Genomic DNA, 22,009 nt, shown 5'->3' on the forward strand with positions numbered 1-22,009 from the left:
TCAACCGGTCGACGATCGGGACGATAATAAAAGACAAAGAGCGAATCGTGGAGCACGTGAAGATCGCGGCGCCTGTGAAGTCGATCATCATCACGAAGCAAAGTGGCGTGCACAGCGAAATGGAAAAACGATTGCTGATGTGGATCGAGGACCGGAATCGGCGGCGTGCGCCCGTAAGCCTCTTGCAGATCCAGAAGAAAGCGAAAAGTCTCTACGAGCATTTGAAGCTGAAGCTTGGCGAGGGTGCGAGCAAGAGTGACAAGTTCGTCGCGAGTCGTGGATGGTTTCAAAGATTCAAGGCGAGGGCGAATTTGCGCCACGTTAAATTGAGTGCGGCGGCCACCGCGAGTGCTTATGGTGAAGCAGCAGCAGAATGCCCAGACGATTGGGCCGATACGATGAGCGAGGAGGAGGGCTTCAGTGCCCAGCAGGCGTTCAACGTGGACGAGACGGGAAGTTTGCGCAAGAAGACGCCTGGTCGCACCTACATCGCAAAAGAGGGCGAGCAAGCGCAACGGGTTGGAGCTGCTGCGGACGATTCCGGCGCGGTTGGGGACACCGTGGACACGGCCGCTGACGAAGTGGCCGAGGAGTTGGGAAAGCAACTTAAGCCGGAGGTTGAGGCTGATGATGATGATGCTCAGCAGTTGCTCGGAACCCATTCGCAAGAGCTCACCAACGTGAATGTCGTGGAACTTGAGGCACAGACGTTTGCAGGCGAAGCTGAGGTCGCTGATGTTACGGAGCCAAAGAGATTCACAACCAAGCAATTGGCGGAAGCTTTCCGGCACTTTGAAGCTGGCTTGGCTCTCCTTGAGGCACAAGACCCCGTCGCGTCTCGATTCGCCAACATCGCCAGAGTTGTATGCGGTGGGCTGAGTTGCTACAAAGAGATTTATGAAGAAGAAAAGAAGGTTGAAAGGAAGCCAGAGCCGACCCCATCAACATCGTCAGCAATAACTCCAGAAAAGTCTCCCGAAGGGTGTCCTGCACCAGCCTCCTCGCCTGCATCGCTGTCTTTTTACAATTAGGCATCTATCCTACACAAGCAAGTCAGCATGAGTGTACTCAAGGTAAAGAAAACAACACGGAGTTTTGCTATGTTTTATTTACTAGATTGTATTTGTAAAATGTTACGTGCAAATGTAGGACGATTCTTATGAGTTTAACAACAATGCTTCCCTTCAACGATTTTAACTTGATTCCTCTTTGTCGTGGTCAAATCTAGTAATCCTAATTTCGTCCACTTCCCGTTGTCCAATCAATTCCACATTTTGCACACATACTCGGATCCGGTGACAATACATGCCTGTATCAAAATCGGCATCAATTAATTCGCTACTTTAAAGCAATTTACATTTTGTATGGACGCAGTATTATCTATATACAATATTTGTGTGTAGGTCAAAAACGCTGCGGTCCCTAAACCGTGGAATCGGCACAAAAAGCAGGCGCCACGTGTCTCAGGCGACATTGACGCACTTCTAGACCGCGAGTTGAACGAAGTTGTTAATAAAACCGTTTACTTTTTTAAAGGAGTTTATTTGTTGTTGAACCGTAACACATTTCAAAGCATTGACCGTGCGCGCATTTAAATACAGAACATTATTACACTTATTGTGTTACGGACTTACGAACGGTTCTACTCACGAACGGGTCTACTCACGAACGGGTCTACTTACGAACGGTTCTACTTACGAACGGTTCTACTTACGAACGGTTCTACTTACGAACGGTTCTACTTACGAACGGTTCGACTTACGAACGGTTCGACTTACGAACGGTTCGACTTACGAACGGTTCGACTTACGAACGGTTCGACTTACGAACGGTTCGACTTACGAACGGTTCGACTTACGAACGGTTCGACTTACGAACGGTTCGACTTACGAACGGTTCGACTTACGAACGGTTCGACTTACGAACGGTTCGACTTACGAACGGTTCGACTTACGAACGGTTCGACTTACGAACGGTCAGTTAAGGCTACCCGGGAGATCTTTGTTGTTGAGGGGAGGCGCGCAAGGCCTTGGGGGCAACGCACGTGGTCTGCCGGAGCGTGCCGCGGGGTCCCCACCGGCGTTCGCTGGAACGTGTGGACACGTGGTGGCTTCGCGTGGAAACGTGGCTTTGCGTGGACACGTGGTGGCTTCGCGTGGACCTTTTCGTTCGCATTGCTTGACCGCACTTGCGAGGCAGGTCACGACGCGTCTTGTTTTGCTTCTGCCACTTTTTGAATTCCCTCTCGTCTCTTCCCCACCATAAACTCAAATAATCGCTCTGCTCACAGTTCAAATAATCGCGTTCACCCATATGTCTTTCGTTACATCCAACGTCGATAGTGCTGTTTGTTGCTGGCCACTTAATGGGGTTCTAGGCCCGTCCCCAGCAACTATTTAAGAAAATATATCTCCAGTTTTATGCCAAATGTAACAAAATAAATCAGCGTTTGAATCGTCACTCGTTGCCTGTTGGATTGAGAACGTGGGGAGTTCTTCCACGTGTTGTCCAGTGGGAGCCGCAGTGAGTGTCCGTGGGAGGCCTCTGAGGCCCATGAGCTGACCACGAGGTGAACCTGAAGGAAACAGCCAGGCACGGGGGGGGGGTCACACAAAAGGGAAATAAATGACACGGAAAATGCCTTCATTCAAATGCGTTTAACGGGAACATTTGCAAGGATATTCGCTCATTGGTGAAGCAATTGTGAGAAAAACACAACATTTTGTGCATCGGTAATTGGGACAGGAGTGGGGATGCATCGGTAATCAGGACGGGCTGCAGCGTCTGTAATAACACGAAACGCTATTCACGTCTCTCTCGCCCTTTTACGATGCGCAAAATAAAGTTAAACTAACTGCGGGTATGCTTTCTTACATTCTCCGAAACAGTAGCGAATGTTTTTTTACACTTATTTAACTTGCCCTGTTGACCGTTTATATTCTTTCAAATCTTTGACGCATTTTATCTTCGGATCTACGAAATCTTCCGAGCTGAATTTTTCTACACACAGACTCGTCGTAGTCTCGCGTGTGACAATTTAAGATTACATTTAAAAAAAGTCTGGTCCAAGTGCCGCCAATCCTGGGCCTATTCGTGTTTTTTTTTTACTTATTTTTGTTGTCATTAATACCCGTACATTCGACATGTTTAATTTGCGTTATGCAAGCCACCCACTTTTATTCAGCACATCAAACTTGATTAATTCTGTGGTCAAAATAATGTATTTTCTGCTGTTGAGTGCAAATAAAAGTGCGTGCATTAAAAATCTTGATTTCTTTTTTAAACCATCATGGGACCTCCTTTACCAGTACCAAAAATTGATAATAGGTTTTCCCTTTTTTTCTGCCAACAAAACAGGTGTTAAGATGTTAAAACACCAAACTGAAACCTTTTGGCGTCCTCCGGTCGCACACCGTTTGGGACGAGGCTCAAAAGAAAGCTGTCTCTGGTGTGGACCAATCAGTTTCAAAGACAATGCATATATTATCAGTGTTTTTTGTTTGCATTCTGACCACAAGCATTGTGGTTAATGCAGACATGATTCTTTGTAAAAGGTTTCAGTTTGGTGTTTTAACATCTTAACACCTATTGCCATATTAAAGGGGAAAACTTATGATCATTTTTTTAAACCAGTTTTATAGTTATCAAACAGCTCACTCGGTGCTCTGGCGTTGCCAACATTACTGCGTGACTGCAGTCATGTCGGGAAGCCACAAAGTGACACGGCTAGGAGGATGGAGGAGGATGGGGTGAGGGATGCCAAGTCACACAGCTGGCAGTTAATGATAGATTCTCTCTGGGAGGAAACGAGTTTGCCATTCATAATACAGGTGTTTTGGGTTGCATCGCGTAAATATATAAATGTGCCGTTAAACCCGCCACTACCCAACACAACTAGCTCACTAACTGGCGAAACGTCGTACTCGTATTGTAAATGTTGTGGCTTGGCTCTCTAACACACCGGTGTGCTGTGCTAGTAATGAATTGGCACGTTCTGTTTGTGACAACCCTTACTATTTGGCTGTGCCGGGTGATGGTGGGATTAACGACACATAAATTTACGCAATCTAACCCAATAAACCTGTATTATAGATGATATTGGTCGCGAAAGCCTACGTGTTAAACCGAGTTTGCCATTAGTGCGTTCAGTGGGTGGGCAGAGCACTTCGGTGCGCTTTGCAGTTGGACCAGCACGTGTTCCCAGAACGCATCGTAATGGGAGCTCATGTTCGTCAAGGAGCTGGCCCCTCTTGGCGTGGAGCGTTCGGTGTGGGGTGGCTGCCAGAATCCACCCGATCGTTTTTGCGAATTCACTGTTTCCCGGACACGACGTGCACGCACTCAGTGGCCGAGTGGGAGCAGCGCTCTGCGCACCGTTCATTAGGAGGCAACTTACGCCCCGTAGTGCTGCTGCAGAGCGCCTGCCCCATTGATAGCACCCCGGGTGATAATTTGAGTCTGAATACTGTACGCTCTGTTTACAGAGTCGCCCTCGGCCTATATAAGTAAAATTAGGGCGGTAACGCGAGCAAACGAGATTCTCAAGTCATAAAAAAGTGCGTAAGGTGCAGTAAAGTGATTAAATACGTCCAGAATCAGATTCGATATTTGTTTATTCTGGAGGAATCCGCTGAGCTGTGAAGCTCTTTTTCATGGATGTCCGGTAGTTGCAGGTCAGAGCAAGTCAGAACGTTTCAACAACAAACAATACAAAAACAATGAGTGCAAACTATAGGAAAGGTAAGCAAAGCACTTAACAAATATATACAAACGTCCATTATAACTTGCAATTATATGCCAATAAAACATAAACAGGCAATTAATTGCAAAGGACGAGCATTTACAATGGATAAAGTTGGCCTGCTAACTCCACCAATAGTTACCAAATTAAACGGTTATGAAGAGTAAGTCCTTTGAGACCTTACTCACCATTTGTTATAGGCAATTAACGATGGTATTTATGGCTAAAACTGCCAGGCTATTTATGGTTATACCTGTAAACTCTAACGTTGTACTTGGCTTGACACTGAACTTCCAACAGCTACATCCTGCCTTACACAGAATATCACTCCTGAGTTACAATGACCGCTGTGCGGTTTGTTCCTTAGCTCATGCCAATCAGCACGTTCATTCCTAACACTCCACTGGAAACTTCACCAGTTTCCGACTTTTAGAACCAGGTAATTGTTTCTAAATGGTTATCGGTTAACAACCCGAACGTTTGTCAACGGGCTCCGTATGTATGTATGTTGAACTTCTTTTGCACCGTTAAGTAGCCAACCCCGCTAATCGGAGGTGTGGCGAAGAGACAAATGAAAGGATCATTGGGATTTATTGTCTCTACGTTTTTGTCATTCTTTAAGCCATCTTAGTACTCTTTGAGATGCATTATTCCCAACAGCTATATCCACTTCCTGCCTCACACAGAATATCACTCCTGAGTTGCAATGATGATGCTTGTGGCTGGTTTCGCTAAACTGTTCTGAGAGGAAATGATGCCTTTGTGTTCCACTTGGCTGGCTGAGCGGCTCACAGAGACCCACTCACTGTACAGACAGTGTGCCGGTGCTAATTCATTACCTAGTCACTTCTTTTATGTTGTTTTATAATGTGTGTTGGTGGTGTGCTTTGTGGTTGCGATGTGCAGGTTCAATAGGCGCTGTGAGGAGGTGTTGTATGGAGAGCTTCTATTCAGGACCACGAGCACCATGGCAACAGGTGCACTCACAGTGACACAGGGCCAACATGGCTCGCGTGGTCCTCCACAGGCATTTTACCGAGCCATGCTTCACTGGACTCACCAGACATTGTCGTAGCCTGGAACTAATCGAGAGCTCTTTGAGATTCAGTATTTTGTTGTCATTAAACTGAGAGCCAGATGAGATTGCTTTGTCCTGTTCTTTAAGCATAGGACACCACTCAGATTGACTACAGCATTTAATTAAGGTATCAATATACAGGCAGTCCCTGATCTTGCGTACACGCAACTTACGAACACTTGCACTTATGAAGGAGATTCCATGAGAAATTAATTTTTCAACCATCCAACTTGCGAACTTGAACTCGCACTTGTGAACTGAACCGCGGAACTATTTGGTTCGGCGCAGCGATCCTCCGCGCGATGAGTCTCAGCATCCCACGTAACACCCAACGGGAGTGAACCGGTCGGCGACATTTTGCATCCATAACCTCGCATGCTGTTTATGCTTCTGTGCATACGTTTAGATATCGTTACTGACCCTCACCACATCTGAGAAAACGAAGACTGACGGAACTGATGTTGGTTGGTCGAGAAAACACCGCACCATTACTATGAAGGTGGACATAATCAAGCGGTCCAAGAACGGTGAAACGCCTATGACCATGGGATTAGGCATTAACCCGTCCACGATAGAAAAAATAAGACAAATATCGAATTGTCGAACATGTGAAGGGCTCGGTGTCTCTGAAGTCCACCATAATTACAAAGCAAAGGGAGTGCTGTGATCAGCAAAATGAAAAAACAGTTACTTATATGGATTGAGGACCAGAATCGGCATGATGTGCCGGTAAGCCGTATGCTGATCCAGGTAAAAGAAAAACGTTTGTACGAACATTTAAAGGCTAAGCTAGGTGAAAGTGAAGAGTTTGTTGCAATAGATTTAAAACGAGGACAAATTTAGCGAAACATTAAATTGAGTGGGGAAGCTGCTAGTGCTGATGTTGAAGCAGGTCTTGAATTTCCAAATTGTTTGGCCGATGTAATTATTGAGGAGGGGGGGGTTAAGTGCTCAGCAGGTGTTCAACGTGGACGAGATGGGAAGTTTTTGGAAGAAGATGCCTGATCGTACTTACATTGCAAAAAAGTCTATGCCAGGGTTTGAAGCTGCTGCGGACCATTCCAGGGCAGTTGTGGACACGATAGATTGATGAAACGGTTGAATTGGGAAAGCAACTTCAACCGGAGGTTGATGATGCTCAGCAGTTGCTCGGCTCCCATTCGCAAGACCTAACCAACCTGAATATCATGGAACTGGAGGCACAGACGTTTGCAGACGAAACTGAGGTCACTGACATTCTGGAGCCCAAGAGATTAACAACCAAACATTTGGCGGAAGCTTTCCAGCATTTTAAGCTGGCTTGGCTGTCCTTGAGGCACAAGACCACGACGCGTCTAGATTCACCAATGTCGCAAGAGTTGCCAACGATGGGCTGAGTTGCAACAAAGAGTTTTATGAAGAAGAAGATAGCATCTGTCCAAGTTTCCTTTGGTGGGGTTTTCATGAAGTTTGAAAGGGAGCCAGAGCCGACCCCATCAACATCGTGAGCAATGTCTCCGGAAAAGTCTCCTGAGAAGTCCCCTTCACCATCCTCGCCTGGATCACTATCTTCCAATGAAGCATCTATCTCTCTTATACAAGCAAGCCAGCATCAAAACTCGAGGTAACGAAAACTATTTTTTTTTATGTTACTTTTGTTTTATGTGTTATTTATTCTACAGGTGTGTCGTCTTGCTTAACGAGTGAGATACGTTCGGCAAAAATTGCTCGCTAAGCGAACGCTCGTTAAACAATCGTCGTTTTCCCATTGATGGACTCCCCCCATGTTAAAAGCTGAGATATGTTTCAACCCCAAAAATGTTCTACTCTAGAACAACTTTTTTTAAATGTGAGAACAACAAATGACTGTATAATTGTAAAATAAAGTAAAACATCAAATGTAACGCCACACATGAAGAACCACAGTGTAAGATCCCCCATATATCCTACAATATCACCTTACAGCCACATTTGAAAAAAGACACTCGCTCGCAATCTCTCTCCACTCCATCACACAGACCCCTCGCGCCCTCTCACACTCAGTAACATGCACACCTCCCCTCCCCCGAGACAAAGATCCCCCTTATAGCCTTAAACAGACTGTTGGGCAAAGTGCTGTTGGCGAGCACCTATAAAGGCTGGTACATCACAAATTGGGCTAAATTCAAATTGCTTTCGTAAAAAGAATGCTTGTTAAGCCAGACACGCCTTACAGGATTTTTCCCAGTGTTACATGCAAATGTACAATATAAATTTTTATTTATGAGTTTACCAATGTTTATGTTTTTTGTTGAACCGTAGAACATTTAATGACAGTGTATGTTACTATTTAAATAGAGTACGTTATGTTCCAACTTACGAACCAGTCGACTTATTAACAAGTATCAGGAATGGAACCCGTTCCTAAGTAGGGGACTACCTGTGACCAAAAAAACACAAGAGTGGCACTTAAACTGCTGGTCCAAAGAAAGGTGGAGGAAGTGAAGTTTTCGATGACCCCTTATGGGCCATCCATTGATTACGTATGCGTGGAGGGGGAAGGAGGGTTAACCCAAATGCGTACGCTTGCGTATGGGGGGTCGACTGACAATGTACGTACGCATAGGAAACGGGGCGGGGGGGAAGCCTCGATAATTTGTCTACATTGGCCTTCAAATGAGCCACAGCTCAGTTTCTTCAGCTGTCAACAAGTACTACTGGGAGAAGTAGGACTGTCAGAGAGGTGTCACTTGTATGCCACCGTACCCCTGACTGCAGCTATCATGCAGCTCGGCAAAATAAGTGGCCAAGGTACGCAACTTAATTCTTTAATGCAGCCGGCGGTGGACTATCTGTTTGCTTAAACACTTAAATATTATTTATCCTTGATCGTTTTTGCGTGGATTAAATATCGGCCGTGCGTCAAACGTGCGTACGCAGGTGGGGGGGTGTAAGAAGTCCACGTGCATACAGGGAGGGGTCAGGTTTTTACAGTTTTTTGCCTTCGTACTGAATGGATGGCCCCTTACGGTACAATTTGGCAATCAACTGTCAGCAGCTGACAGGCTCTTGAATTAACATAGAGCGAGGATTAGTGTGAACGCCTCAAAATAGATGACTTGCGAATATATAGATGAGTAATCTAAACCTCTAGTAGCAGCAGCATTCAATGTCTGCATGGCTTGATACTGAACTCCCAATGGCTACATTCAGAGTTCCTGCCTCGCACAGAATATCACTCCTGAGTTGCAATGATGATACTTGTGGCTGGTTTCGCTAAACTCTTCTGAGAGGAAATGATGCCCTTGTGTTCCACTTGGCTGGCTGAGCAGCTCACAGACCCCAATTCACACTGCACTGGCACGGCATGGCAGTGCTTGTTCATAACCTCGTCGCTTGTCTGTGGTTCTATAACGTGTGGTGGTGGTGTGCTTTGTGGTTGTGATGTGCAGGTTCACTAGGCGCTGTGAGGAGATGTTGTACGGACAGCGTCTATTCAAGCCCAGGACCACGAGCACCATGCCAACAGGTGCACTCACAGTGACTTGTACCCCTTTTTCTACTGGAGCAGTCTTGCCAGCACAGGGCCAACATGGCTATGATGTTTTTCCACAGAAATTTTACGGAGCCAGAACCTAGCCATTCTACGCTGGCCTTACCAGACATCATCGTAGCCTGTGACCAATTGAGAGCCCTTGGAGATTCAATATTTTGTCATTAAACCATCTGATAGCCAGATGAGATTACTTCTCCCTGTCCTTTGAGTGTAGGCCACCACTGAGATACAGTGCAGGGTTTATTTGGGTTGTTAAATTGGTTTTGTTTGCATGGCACTTGGACATTTTTAACTTACAAACTAATTGAGTGGCCACAGTGATGTACCGGTTAAGATGCTGGACATCAAAGATGATTGGTAGGTCACGTGTGGTGGGGTAAAGTGGGGGTATGCCCTCATCTTCCAAGACGTCTGGTCAGCATGGAAGAGTAGACCAAATACCACCAAGAACTTCCTCCAGTGGAGGTTCTACCACCAGCGGTGTTGTGCGCAAGCAGTTGCTGAGCTGCACCTTCACCTTTTGACTGAGAAACGAGGGCAATGTACCACGTGGTGACTTAGACCGCTGTGAAAATTTTATTTGTTCCCACGTACCAATCCAGGCGTTAATTCTTAACATTACACTGGAAACATTTACTGATTCCTGACTTAGATCCAGGTAATCAATTCTAAAAAGCCTCATCGGTTAATAACTCTAGTGTTGAGTAATGTTCTCTATGTAAGGGAGCTTTGGAATTGTCTCTACATTTGTAATTATTTTAGCCCTCTTAGTGCACTTTGAGGTTCACTTTTCCCAACAGCAATTTCCACTTCCTGTCTCTCACAGAATATCACTCCTGAGTTGCAATGATGATGCTTGTGGCTGGTTTCGCTAAACTCTTCTGAGAGGAAATGATGCCCTTGTGTTCCACTTGGCTGGCTGAGCAGCTCACAGACCCCAATTCACACTGTCCTGGCAGAGCATGGCGATGCTTGTTCATAACCTCGTCGCTTGTCTGTGGTTCTATAACAAGTGGTGGTGGTGTGCTTTGTGGTTGCGATTTGCAGGTTCACTAGGCGCTGTGAGGAGGTGTTGTACGGACGGCGTCTATTGAAGCCCAGGACCACCAGCACCATGCCAACAGGTGCACTCACAGTGACTTGTGCCCTTTTTCCACTGGAGCATCTGAGTCTTGCCAGCACAGGGCCAACATGGCTCTTATGGTTTTCCACAGGAATTTTACGGAGCCAGAACCTAGCCATTCTACGCTGGCCTAACCAGACATCATCGGAGCCTGTGACCAATTGAGAGCCCTTTGAGATTCAATATTTTGTCATTATTAAACCATCTGATAATCAGATGAGATTACATATTCCTGTCCTTTGAGTGTAGGACATCACTGAGATACAGTGCTGGGTTTATTTGGGTTAAATTAGTTTTGTTTGCATGGCACTTGGACATTTTTAATAGATAAACTCATTGAGTGGCCACAGTTAAAATAACGTTAGGATGCTGGACATCAAAGATGATTGGTAGGTCACGTGTGGTGGGGTAAAGTGGGGGTATGCCCTCATCTTCCAAGACGTCTGGTCAGCATGGAAGAGTAGACCAAATACCACCAAGAACTTCCTCCAGTGGAGGTCCTACCACCAGCGGTGTTGTGAGCAAGCAGTTGCTGAGCTGCACCTTCACCTTTTTAGTGAGAAACAAGGGCAATGTACCACGTGGTGACTTTGACCGCTGTGCAATTTGTTTTGTTAGCACGTGCCAATCCAGGCGTTCATTCCTAACATTACACTGGAAACGATTATCGGTTCCTGACTATTGGAGCCAGGTAATCAATTCTGAAAAGCCTCATCGGTTAATAACTCTAGTGTTTAGTGATGGTCTATATGTAAGGGAGCGTTCGGATTTATTGTCTCTACATTTGTAATTATTTTATCCCTCTTAGTGCACTTTGAGATACATTTTTCCCAACAGCCATTTCCACTTCCTGCCTCACAGAATATCACGCCTGAGTTGCAATGATGATACTTGTGGCTGGTTTCGCTAAACTCTTCTGAGAGGAAATGATGCCCTTGTGTTCCACTTGGCTGGCTGAGCAACTTACAAAGACGCACTGACACTGTACAGGTACTGTATGGTGGTGCTAGTTTATGACCACCTTGCTTCTTGTCTGTGGTGATATAACGTGTGGTGGTGGTGGTGCGCTTTGTGGTTGCGTTGTGCAGGTTCACTAGGCGCTGTGAGAGAGGTGTTGTACGGACAGCGTCTATTCAGGACCACGAGCACCATGCCAACAGGTGCACTCACAGTGACTTTTGTGCCCTTTTTCCACTGGAACATCTGAGTCATGCCAGCACAGGGCCAACATGGCTCTGTTGGTTTGCCACAGGAATTTTATGGAGCCAGAACCTAGCCATTCTACGCTGGCCTTACCCAGGCATCATCGTAGCCTGTGACCAATTGAGAGCCCTTTGAGATTCAATATTTTGTCATTTTTAAACCATCTGATAGCCAGATGAGATTACTTCTTCCTGTCCTTTGAGTGTAGGACACCACTGAGATACAGTGCAGGGTTTATTTGAGTTGTTAAATTAGTTTTGTTTGCATGGCACTTGGACATTTTTAACTGACAAACTCATTGAGTGGCCACAGTGAAAAAAACGTTAGGATGCTGGACATCAAAGATGATTGGTAGGTCACGTGTGGTGGGGTAAAGTGTGGGTACTCCCTCATCTTCCAAGAAGTCTGCTAATCATGGAAGTGTCGACCAAATACCCCCAAGAACTTCCTCCAGCGGAGTTTCTACCAGCAGCGGTGTCTTGAGCAAGCAGTTACTGAGCTGCACCTTCACCTTTTGACTGAGAAACGAGGGCAATGTACCACGTGGTTACTTAGACCGCTGTGAAAATTGTATTTGTTCGCACGTGCCAATCCAGGCGTTCATTCTTAACATTACGCTGGAAACATTTACTGATTCCTGACTATTAGAGCCAGGTAATCAATTCTGAAAAGCCTCATCGGTTAATAACTCTAGTGTTTAGTGATGGTCTATATGTGAGGGAGCGTTCGGATTTATTGTCTCTACATTTGTAATTATTTTATCCCTCTTTGTGCACTTTGAGATACATTTTTCCCAACAGCCATTTCCACTTCCTGCCTCACACAGAATATCACTCCTGAGTTGCAATGATGATACTTGTGGCTGGTTTCGCTAAACTCTTCTGAGAGGAAATGATGCCCTTGTGTTCCACTTGGCTGGCTGAGCAACTTACAAAGACGCACTGACACTGTACAGGTACTGTATGGTGGTGCTAGTTTATGACCGCCTTGCTTCTTGTCTGTGGTGTTATAATGTGTGGTGGTGGTGGTGCGCTTTGTGGTTGCGTTGTGCAGGTTCACTAGGCGCTGTGAGAGAGGTGTTGTACGGACAGCGTCTATTCAGGACCACGAGCACCATGCCAACAGGTGCACTCACAGTGACTTTTGTGCCCTTTTTCCACTGGAACATCTGAGTCATGCCAGCACAGGGCCAACATGGCTCTGATGGTTTGCCACAGGAATTTTATGGAGCCAAACCTAGCCATTCTACGCTGGCCTTACCCAGGCATCATCGTAGCCTGTGACCAATTGAGAGCCCTTTGAGATTCAATATTTTGTCATTTTTAAACCATCTGATAGCCAGATGAGATTACTTCTTCCTGTCCTTTGAGTGTAGGACACCACTGAGATACAGTGCAGGGTTTATTTGGGTTGTTAAATTAGTTTTGTTTGCATGGCACTTTGACATTTTAACTGACAAACTCATTGAGTGGCCACAGTGAAAAAAACGTTAGGATGCTGGACATCAAAGTTGATTGGTAGGTCACGTGTGGTTGGGTAAAGTGTGGGTACTCCCTCATCTTCCAAGAAGTCTGGTATGCATGGAAGTGTAGACCAAATACCCCCAAGAACTTCCTCCAGCGGAGTTTCTACCTGCAGCGGTGTCTTGAGCAAGCAGTTACTGAGCTGCACCTTCACCTTTTGACTGAGAAACGAGGGCAATGTACCACGTGGTGACTTAGACCGCTGTGAAAATTGTATTTGTTCGCACGTGCCAATCCAGGCGTTCATTCTTAACATTACACTGGAAACATTTACTGATTCCTGACTATTAGAGCCAGGTAATCAATTCTGAAAAGCCTCATCGGTTAATAACTCTAGTGTTTAGTGATGGTCTATATGTAAGGGAGCGTTCGGATTTATTGTCTCTACATTTGTAATTATTTTAGCCCTCTTAGTGCACTTTGAGGTTCACTTTTCCCAACAGCAATTTCCACTTCCTGTCTCTCACAGAATATCACTCCTGAGTTGCAATGATGATGCTTGTGGCTGGTTTCGCTAAACTCTTCTGAGAGGAAATGATGCCCTTGTGTTCCACTTGGCTGGCTGAGCAGCTCACAGACCCCAATTCACACTGTCCTGGCAGAGCATGGCGATGCTTGTTCATAACCTCGTCGCTTGTCTGTGGTTCTATAACAAGTGGTGGTGGTGTGCTTTGTGGTTGCGATTTGCAGGTTCACTAGGCGCTGTGAGGAGGTGTTGTACGGACGGCGTCTATTGAAGCCCAGGACCACCAGCACCATGCCAACAGGTGCACTCACAGTGACTTGTGCCCTTTTTCCACTGGAGCATCTGAGTCTTGCCAGCACAGGGCCAACATGGCTCTTATGGTTTTCCACAGGAATTTTACGGAGCCAGAACCTAGCCATTCTACGCTGGCCTAACCAGACATCATCGGAGCCTGTGACCAATTGAGAGCCCTTTGAGATTCAATATTTTGTCATTATTAAACCATCTGATAGTCAGATGAGATTACATATTCCTGTCCTTTTAGTGTAGGACATCACTGAGATACAGTGCTGGGTTTATTTGGGTTAAATTAGTTTTGTTTGCATGGCACTTGGACATTTTTAATAGATAAACTCATTGAGTGGCCACAGTGAAAAAAACGTTAGGATGCTGGACATCAAAGATGATTGGTAGGTCACGTGTGGTGGGGTAAAGTGTGGGTACTCCCTCATCTTCCAAGAAATCTGGTAAGCATGGAAGTGTAGACCAAATACCCCCAAGAACTTCCTCCAGCGGAGTTTCTACCAGCAGCGGTGTCTTGAGCAAGCAGTTACTGAGCTGCACCTTCACCTTTTGACTGAGAAACGAGGGCAATGTACCACGTGGTGACTTAGACCGCTGTGAAAATTGTATTTGTTCGCACGTGCCAATCCAGGCGTTGATTCTTAACATTACACTGGAAACATTTACTGATTCCTGACTATTAGAGCCAGGTAATCAATTCTGAAAAGCCTCATCGGTTAATAACTCTAGTGTTTAGTGATGGTCTATATGTAAGGGAGCGTTCGGATTTATTGTCTCTACATTTGTAATTATTTTAGCCCTCTTAGTGCACTTTGAGGTTCACTTTTCCCAACAGCAATTTCCACTTCCTGTCTCTCACAGAATATCACTCCTGAGTTGCAATGATGATGCTTGTGGCTGGTTTCGCTAAACTCTTCTGAGAGGAAATGATGCCCTTGTGTTCCACTTGGCTGGCTGAGCAGCTCACAGACCCCAATTCACACTGTCCTGGCAGAGCATGGCGATGCTTGTTCATAACCTCGTCGCTTGTCTGTGGTTCTATAACAAGTGGTGGTGGTGTGCTTTGTGGTTGCGATTTGCAGGTTCACTAGGCGCTGTGAGGAGGTGTTGTACGGACAGCGTCTATTGAAGCCCAGGACCACCAGCACCATGCCAACAGGTGCACTCACAGTGACTTGTGCCCTTTTTCCACTGGAGCATCTGAGTCTTGCCAGCACAGGGCCAACATGGCTCTTATGGTTTTCCACAGGAATTTTACGGAGCCAGAACCTAGCCATTCTACGCTGGCCTAACCAGACATCATCGGAGCCTGTGACCAATTGAGAGCCCTTTGAGATTCAATATTTTGTCATTATTAAACCATCTGATAGTCAGATGAGATTACATATTACATATTCCTGTCCTTTTAGTGTAGGACATCACTGAGATACAGTGCTGGGTTTATTTGGGTTAAATTAGTTTTGTTTGCATGGCACTTGGACATTTTTAATAGATAAACTCATTGAGTGGCCACAGTTAAGATAACGTTAGGATGCTGGACATCAAAGATGATTGGTAGGTCACGTGTGGTGGGGTAAAGTGGGGGTATGCCCTCATCTTCCAAGACGTCTGGTCAGCATGGAAGAGTAGACCAAATACCACCAAGAACTTCCTCCAGTGGAGGTCCTACCACCAGCGGTGTTGTGAGCAAGCAGTTGCTGAGCTGCACCTTCACCTTTTTAGTGAGAAACTAGGGCAATGTACCACGTGGTGACTTAGACCGCTGTGCAATTTTTTTTGTTAGCACGTACCAATCCAGGCGTTCATTCCTTACATTACACTGGAAACGATTATCGGTTCCTGACTATCGGAGCCAGGTAATCAATTCTGAAAAGCCTCATCGGTTAATAACTCTAGTGTTTAGTGATGGTCTATATGTAAGGGAGCGTTCGGATTTATTGTCTCTACATTTGTAATTATTTTATCCCTCTTAGTGCACTTTGAGATACATTTTTCCCAACAGCCATTTCCACTTCCTGCCTCACAGAATATCACGCCTGAGTTGCAATGATGATACTTGTGGCTGGTTTCGCTAAACTCTTCTGAGAGGAAATGATGCCCTTGTGTTCCACTTGGCTGGCTGAGCAACTTACAAAGACGCACTGACACTGTACAGGTACTGTATGGTGGTGCTAGTTCATGACCACCTTGCTTCTTGTCTGTGGTGTTATAACGTGTGTTGGTGGTGGTGCCCTTTGTGGTTGCGTTGTGCAGGTTCACTAGGCGCTGTGAGAGAGGTGTTGTACTGACAGCGTCTATTCAGGACCACGAGCACCATGCCAACAGGTGCACCTCACAGTGACTTTTTTGCCCTTTTTCCACTGGAACATCTGAGTCATGCCAGCACAGGGCCAACATGGGTCTGATGGTTTGCCACAGGAATTGTATGGAGCCAGAACCTAGCCATTCTACGCTGGCCTTACCCAGGCATCATCGTAGCCTGTGACCAATTGAGAGCCCTTTGAGATTCAATATTTTGTCATTTTTAAACCATCTGATAGCCAGATGAGATTACTTCTTCCTGTCCTTTGAGTGTAGGACACCACTGAGATACAATGCAGGGTTTATTTGGGTTGTTAAATTAGTTTTGTTTGCATGGCACTTGGACATTTTTAACTGACAAACTCATTGAGTGGCCACAGTGAAAAAAACGTTAGGATGCTGGACATCAAAGATGATTGGTAGGTCACGTGTGGTGGGGTAAAGTGTGGGTACTCCCTCATCTTCCAAGAAGTCTGGTAAGCATGGAAGTGTCGACCAAATACCCCCAAGAACTTCCTCCAGCGGAGTTTCTACCAGCAGCGGTGTCTTGAGCAAGCAGTTACTGAGCTGCACCTTCACCTTTTGACTGAGAAACGAGGGCAATGTACCACGTGGTGACTTAGACCGCTGTGAAAATTGTATTTGTTCGCACGTGCCAATCCAGGCGTTCATTCTTAACATTACACTGGAAACATTTACTGATTCCTGACTATTAGAGCCAGGTAATCAATTCTGAAAAGCCTCATCGGTTAATAACTCTAGTGTTTAGTGATGGTCTATATGTAAGGGAGCGTTCGGATTTATTGTCTCTACATTTGTAATTATTTTAGCCCTCTTAGTGCACTTTGAGGTTCACTTTTCCCAACAGCAATTTCCACTTCCTGTCTCTCACAGAATATCACTCCTGAGTTGCAATGATGATGCTTGTGGCTGGTTTCGCTAAACTCTTCTGAGAGGAAATGATGCCCTTGTGTTCCACTTGGCTGGCTGAGCAGCTCACAGACCCCAATTCACACTGTCCTGGCAGAGCATGGCGATGCTTGTTCATAACCTCGTCGCTTGTCTGTGGTTCTATAACAAGTGGTGGTGGTGTGCTTTGTGGTTGCGATTTGCAGGTTCACTAGGCGCTGTGAGGAGGTGTTGTACGGACGGCGTCTATTGAAGCCCAGGACCACCAGCACCATGCCAACAGGTGCACTCACAGTGACTTGTGCCCTTTTTCCACTGGAGCATCTGAGTCTTGCCAGCACAGGGCCAACATGGCTCTTATGGTTTTCCACAGGAATTTTATGGAGCCAGAATCTAGCCATTCTACGCTGGCCTAACCAGACATCATCGGAGCCTGTGACCAATTGAGAGCCCTTTGAGATTCAATATTTTGTCATTATTAAACCATCTGATAGTCAGATGAGATTACATATTCCTGTCCTTTGAGTGTAGGACATCACTGAGATACAGTGCTGGGTTTATTTGGGTTAAATTAGTTTTGTTTGCATGGCACTTGGACATTTTTAATAGATAAACTCATTGAGTGGCCACAGTTAAAATAACGTTAGGATGCTGGACATCAAAGATGATTGGTAGGTCACGTGTGGTGGGGTAAAGTGGGGGTATGCCCTCATCTTCCAAGACGTCTGGTCAGCATGGAAGAGTAGACCAAATACCACCAAGAACTTCCTCCAGTGGAGGTCCTACCACCAGCGGTGTTGTGAGCAAGCAGTTGCTGAGCTGCACCTTCACCTTTTTAGTGAGAAACAAGGGCAATGTACCACGTGGTGACTTTGACCGCTGTGCAATTTGTTTTGTTAGCACGTGCCAATCCAGGCGTTCATTCCTAACATTACACTTTAAACGATTATCGGTTCCTGACTATTGGAGCCAGGTAATCAATTCTGAAAAGCCTCATCGGTTAATAACTCTAGTGTTTAGTGATGGTCTATATGTAAGGGAGCGTTCGGATTTATTGTCTCTACATTTGTAATTATGTTATCCCTCTTAGTGCACTTTGAGATACATTTTTCCCAACAGCCATTTCCACTTCCTGCCTCACACAGAATATCACGCCTGAGTTGCAATGATGATACTTGTGGCTGGTTTCGCTAAACTCTTCTGAGAGGAAATGATGCCCTTGTGTTCCACTTGGCTGGCTGAGCAACTTACAAAGACGCACTGACACTGTACAGGTACTGTATGGTGGTGCTAGTTTATGACCACCTTGCTTCTTGTCTGTGGTGATATAACGTGTGGTGGTGGTGGTGGTGCGCTTTGTGGTTGCGTTGTGCAGGTTCACTAGGCGCTGTGAGAGAGGTGTTGTACGGACAGCGTCTATTCAGGACCACGAGCACCATGCCAACAGGTGCACTCACAGTGACTTTTGTGCCCTTTTTCCACTGGAACATCTGAGTCATGCCAGCACAGGGCCAACATGGCTCTGTTGGTTTGCCACAGGAATTTTATGGAGCCAGAACCTAGCCATTCTACGCTGGCCTTACCCAGGCATCATCGTAGCCTGTGACCAATTGAGAGCCCTTTGAGATTCAATATTTTGTCATCTTTAAACCATCTGATAGCCAGATGAGATTACTTCTTCCTGTCCTTTGAGTGTAGGACACCACTGAGATACAGTGCAGGGTTTATTTGGGTTGTTAAATTAGTTTTGTTTGCATGGCACTTTGACATTTTAACTGACAAACTCATTGAGTGGCCACAGTGAAAAAAACGTTAGGATGCTGGACATCAAAGATGATTGGTAGGTCACGTGTGGTGGGGTAAAGTGTGGGTACTCCCTCATCTTCCAAGAAGTCTGGTAAGCATGGAAGTGTCGACCAAATACCCCCAAGAACTTCCTCCAGCGGAGTTTCTACCAGCAGCGGTGTCTTGAGCAAGCAGTTACTGAGCTGCACCTTCACCTTTTGACTGAGAAACGAGGGCAATGTACCACGTGGTGACTTAGACCGCTGTGAAAATTGTATTTGTTAGCACGTGCCAATCCAGGCGTTCATTCTTAACATTACACTGGAAACATTTACTGATTCCTGACTATTAGAGCCAGGTAATCAATTCTGAAAAGCCTCATCGGTTAATAACTCTAGTGTTTAGTGATGGTCTATATGTAAGGGAGCGTTCGGATTTATTGTCTCTACATTTGTAATTATTTTAGCCCTCTTAGTGCACTTTGAGGTTCACTTTTCCCAACAGCAATTTCCACTTCCTGTCTCTCACAGAATATCACTCCTGAGTTGCAATGATGATGCTTGTGGCTGGTTTCGCTAAACTTTTCTGAGAGGAAATGATGCCCTTGTGTTCCACTTGGCTGGCTGAGCAGCTCACAGACCCCAATTCACACTGTCCTGGCAGAGCATGGCGATGCTTGTTCATAACCTCGTCGCTTGTCTGTGGTTCTATAACAAGTGGTGGTGGTGTGCTTTGTGGTTGCGATTTGCAGGTTCACTAGGCGCTGTGAGGAGGTGTTGTACGGACGGCGTCTATTGAAGCCCAGGACCACCAGCACCATGCCAACAGGTGCACTCACAGTGACTTGTGCCCTTTTTCCACTGGAGCATCTGAGTCTTGCCAGCACAGGGCCAACATGGCTCTTATGGTTTTCCACAGGAATTTTACGGAGCCAGAACCTAGCCATTCTACGCTGGCCTAACCAGACATCATCGGAGCCTGTGACCAATTGAGAGCCCTTTGAGATTCAATATTTTGTCATTATTAAACCATCTGATAGTCAGATGAGATTACATATTCCTGTCCTTTGAGTGTAGGACATCACTGAGATACAGTGCTGGGTTTATTTGGGTTAAATTAGTTTTGTTTGCATGGCACTTGGACATTTTTAATAGATAAACTCATTGAGTGGCCACAGTTAAAATAACGTTAGGATGCTGGACATCAAAGATGATTGGTAGGTCACGTGTGGTGGGGTAAAGTGGGGGTATGCCCTCATCTTCCAAGACGTCTGGTCAGCATGGAAGAGTAGACCAAATACCACCAAGAACTTCCTCCAGTGGAGGTCCTACCATCAGCGGTGTTGTGAGCAAGCAGTTGCTGAGCTGCACCTTCACCTTTTTAGTGAGAAACGAGGGCAATGTACCACGTGGTGACTTTGACCGCTGTGCAATTTGTTTTGTTAGCACGTGCCAATCCAGGCGTTCATTCCTAACATTACACTGGAAACGATTATCGGTTCCTGACTATTGGAGCCAGGTAATCAATTCTGAAAAGCCTCATCGGTTAATAACTCTAGTGTTTAGTGATGGTCTATATGTCAGGGAGCGTTCGGATTTATTGTCTCTACATTTGTAATTATTTTATCCCTCTTAGTGCACTTTGAGATACATTTTTCCCAACAGCCATTTCCACTTCCTGCCTCACACAGAATATCACGCCTGAGTTGCAATGATGATACTTGTGGCTGGTTTCGCTAAACTCTTCTGAGAGGAAATGATGCCCTTGTGTTCCACTTGGCTGGCTGAGCAACTTACAAAGACGCACTGACACTGTACAGGTACTGTATGGTGGTGCTAGTTCATGACCACCTTGCTTCTTGTCTGTGGTGTTATAACGTGTGTTGGTGGTGGTGCGCTTTGTGGTTTCGTTGTGCAGGTTCACTAGGCGCTGTGAGAGAGGTGTTGTACTGACAGCGTCTATTCAGGACCACGAGCACCATGCCAACAGGTGCACTCACAGTGACTTTTTTGCCCTTTTTCCACTGGAACATCTGAGTCATGCCAGCACAGGGCCAACATGGGTCTGATGGTTTGCCACAGGAATTTTATGGAGCCAGAACCTAGCAGTTCTACGCTGGCCTTACCCAGGCATCATCGTAGCCTGTGACCAATTGAGAGCCCTTTGAGATTCAATATTTTGTCATTTTTAAACCATCTGATAGCCAGATGAGATTACTTCTTCCTGTCCTTTGAGTGTAGGACACCACTGAGATACAGTGCAGGGTTTATTTGGGTTGTTAAATTAGTTTTGTTTGCATGGCACTTTGACATTTTAACTGACAAACTCATTGAGTGGCCACAGTGAAAAAAACGTTAGGATGCTGGACATCAAAGATGATTGGTAGGTCACGTGTGGTGGGGTAAAGTGTGGGTACTCCCTCATCTTCCAAGAAGTCTGGTAAGCATGGAAGTGTAGACCAAATACCCCCAAGAACTTCCTCCAGCGGAGTTTCTACCAGCAGCGGTGTCGTGAGCAAGCAGTTACTGAGCTGCACCTTCACCTTTTGACTGAGAAACGAGGGCAATGTACCACGTGGTGACTTAGACCGCTGTGAAAATTGTATTTGTTCGCACGTGCCAATCCAGGCGTTCATTCTTAACATTACACTGGAAACATTTACTGATTCCTGACTATTAGAGCCAGGTAATCAATTCTGAAAAGCCTCATCGGTTAATAACTCTAGTGTTTAGTGATGGTCTATATGTAAGGGAGCGTTCGGATTTATTGTCTCTACATTTGTAATTATTTTAGCCCTCTTAGTGCACTTTGAGGTTCACTTTTCCCAACAGCAATTTCCACTTCCTGTCTCTCACAGAATATCACTCCTGAGTTGCAATGATGATGCTTATGGCTGGTTTCGCTAAACTCTTCTGAGAGGAAATGATGCCCTTGTGTTCCACTTGGCTGGCTGAGCAGCTCACAGACCCCAATTCACACTGTCCTGGCAGAGCATGGCGATGCTTGTTCATAACCTCGTCGCTTGTCTGTGGTTCTATAACAAGTGGTGGTGGTGTGCTTTGT

The 22,009-nt window shown here is 45.7% G+C and overlaps 1 long non-coding RNA gene and 13 pseudogenes across 1 annotated transcript; all 14 read left to right on the forward strand.

Moving 5' to 3' along the window:
- Positions 1-5,442: 5,442 nt before the first annotated feature.
- Positions 5,443-5,528, forward strand: LOC144933998 (small nucleolar RNA SNORD53/SNORD92; annotated as a pseudogene).
- Positions 5,529-9,023: 3,495 nt separating this feature from the next.
- On the forward strand, positions 9,024-9,109 carry LOC144934022 (small nucleolar RNA SNORD53/SNORD92; annotated as a pseudogene).
- A 1,065-nt stretch (positions 9,110-10,174) lies between these two features.
- On the forward strand, positions 10,175-10,260 carry LOC144934023 (small nucleolar RNA SNORD53/SNORD92; annotated as a pseudogene).
- Positions 10,261-11,332: 1,072 nt separating this feature from the next.
- Positions 11,333-11,418, forward strand: LOC144934010 (small nucleolar RNA SNORD53/SNORD92; annotated as a pseudogene).
- Positions 11,419-12,500: 1,082 nt separating this feature from the next.
- Positions 12,501-12,586, forward strand: LOC144934011 (small nucleolar RNA SNORD53/SNORD92; annotated as a pseudogene).
- A 1,080-nt stretch (positions 12,587-13,666) lies between these two features.
- Positions 13,667-13,752, forward strand: LOC144934024 (small nucleolar RNA SNORD53/SNORD92; annotated as a pseudogene).
- A 1,075-nt stretch (positions 13,753-14,827) lies between these two features.
- LOC144934025 (small nucleolar RNA SNORD53/SNORD92) lies at positions 14,828-14,913 on the forward strand (annotated as a pseudogene).
- A 1,079-nt stretch (positions 14,914-15,992) lies between these two features.
- Positions 15,993-16,078, forward strand: LOC144934012 (small nucleolar RNA SNORD53/SNORD92; annotated as a pseudogene).
- Positions 16,079-17,161: 1,083 nt separating this feature from the next.
- Positions 17,162-17,247, forward strand: LOC144934026 (small nucleolar RNA SNORD53/SNORD92; annotated as a pseudogene).
- Positions 17,248-17,381: 134 nt separating this feature from the next.
- On the forward strand, positions 17,382-19,719 carry LOC144933705 (uncharacterized). Its single transcript, XR_013637081.1, has 3 exons — positions 17,382-17,444; positions 18,537-18,608; positions 19,698-19,719. It is a non-coding gene; the product is annotated as an uncharacterized LOC144933705 (long non-coding RNA).
- LOC144934013 (small nucleolar RNA SNORD53/SNORD92) lies at positions 18,322-18,407 on the forward strand (annotated as a pseudogene).
- LOC144934009 (small nucleolar RNA SNORD53/SNORD92) lies at positions 19,492-19,577 on the forward strand (annotated as a pseudogene).
- Positions 19,720-20,651: 932 nt separating the features above from the next.
- On the forward strand, positions 20,652-20,737 carry LOC144934014 (small nucleolar RNA SNORD53/SNORD92; annotated as a pseudogene).
- A 1,081-nt stretch (positions 20,738-21,818) lies between these two features.
- Positions 21,819-21,904, forward strand: LOC144934021 (small nucleolar RNA SNORD53/SNORD92; annotated as a pseudogene).
- Positions 21,905-22,009: the final 105 nt, after the last annotated feature.

The sequence above is a fragment of the Lampetra fluviatilis genome, chromosome 8, assembly GCF_964198595.1.
Source record: "Lampetra fluviatilis chromosome 8, kcLamFluv1.1, whole genome shotgun sequence".
In the NCBI taxonomy this organism is placed as follows: Eukaryota; Metazoa; Chordata; class Hyperoartia; order Petromyzontiformes; family Petromyzontidae; genus Lampetra; species Lampetra fluviatilis.